This window comes from Limulus polyphemus, unplaced genomic scaffold (assembly GCF_000517525.1).
Source record: "Limulus polyphemus unplaced genomic scaffold, Limulus_polyphemus-2.1.2 Scaffold1454, whole genome shotgun sequence".
NCBI lineage: Eukaryota > Metazoa > Arthropoda > Merostomata > Xiphosura > Limulidae > Limulus > Limulus polyphemus.
The window spans coordinates 128,466-130,420 of NW_013667064.1; positions in this window are offsets into that span (position 1 = coordinate 128,466).

The following is a 1,955-nucleotide window of genomic DNA, read 5'->3' on the forward strand; positions in this document are numbered from 1 at the left end:
TGCAGAATAACATTTATAATTCGTTAGTTAACAGTATTTACTTAGAGTTAACTGATTGAGTGTTGAATTAGTTTTTTAAATTGCCTTAATAAAAAAAAGTACTTAATATGAAAAAATAGATAAAAACATATGCTTGTTTTAAAGTATATGTTGTGCACAAATTTACAATTAAAGAATTGATGCAGTTTAGAACCTAAACTGGAAACTTGTGTTAGAATTATAGCATTTTTTATGACACAGTAAAAGAGCACATGCTAGTTTCACTTCAATGACATATAATCTACAATGTATGTAAAATCTCCAAAAATATATTGTTTAAACATAATTCAACAGCTGTACAAAAGACTTTCTTATCACGACATAAACATTGCATTAAATTCTTAAAGCACAGCTTATATATATTATAAATTAAGTTAATCATGCGCACTGTCTTCAGTGATTTAGTTTTGCTTGATGGAGAGGCGAGTAAACTAGGGGAGTTCTAATTTTACGAGTTACTCACATATTTAGTTTTGTATTGTTTTCCGGAATGTTTGCTCCCTTTTTTAAAATGTATTAGTTTAAGAGACTACACCAAAATTGAACCATATAATTTAATTTACAATATATCATTATCGTAATGATCTATGGATATTTGAATTTATTCCATTTGTTTCCTGGAAATTTGACAGTTCTTTCTATCACTTATTAAAGATTTGTTAATAGTTTTTGTAAAGAAGTTATTAATTAACTAAAGTAATCTTTCCTTTAAGAATGCATGGGGAAATTTGCTTATGTGAAAATCATAGCTCAAGACCCCTGGAATTTCTTGACACGCGTTTCGAGGTTGGAAGCAATTCAACAAGTCCTTTTAGAGATATATCACATTTAGTTAGTACAGTGACATTATGAACTCCCCGGCAAACTATTGCATGTACAACAAAGCTCAGTTAAGTGTAGTAAACTATATCAATAAATTGAATATTTTTAACAAACATTTGTGTTTAAAACAAAATGATGAAACAATAACTGTAGCCATCAGCTAGACTGGTCCAATGGCAGCCAAAGGAAAGTGAAAAAAAAAAGATTTTATCCGCTTCCCTTCTTTACATTTTTTATTGTAATTATTACAATTCAGCCATTGGCGATGTTTATCCCCCAAAAATACAATTTTCTTAACATAAGGTTCGTCATTTTACATTAAGGGAAAGCAGAAGGTATTACTCTAGTTGTCTGGAAATATCATTAATAGCATCATAAATAAAGTTATACATTTTCTGACATCAGTAATGTATCATTTAATTACTAGTCTACAGAATCAAAGATAAAGCCGTTTTCTTATTAATTGAGTATTATTTAAGAAACATTGCAATAGATTCGTTAGGCAGAAAAGGAAGCCTAATTGAAAATAGAATCACCACATTAAAACAAAATAGCACGTTAAATTTAATCTTTGGACGTTTCGGAATTTACATATTGCATCATTAGTGATCCAAGATGTTTTCATACAGTATACTTGTGTACTATATATAAAACAATAAAAATACAAGTTTGATATGGAGAAAAAATGTATTCAAAATTTACAGAGGGGAAGAAAAAAATTTACAAAGGTTAATAATACAATCAAATAATGAATAAATAGCACAGGCTAAAAAATCACACATCACATAAAAATTTCCATTATTTCTTACCGTTCCTTTCTTAGGAGAACAGTTTTGTTGTTAGAAATCAAATTGAGAATGTTGTAAAAAACTTAACCACAAATAAAACCACAGTTGGTTTTCAGATGTTTCCGAATTTGCAATTTCTTTAAAATTAAAGACGTTTTGCATATAGCATGTCTTCAATTTCCACTTTCCATATTTTGTCCTGAAATTACAGGATTCGTGGATCTTGAATAGGATTTTTCATGTCATTTATATAATTATAAACTGCTATACTTGCTACAGGTTTTAAAAGATTTCAAGAACTATTTC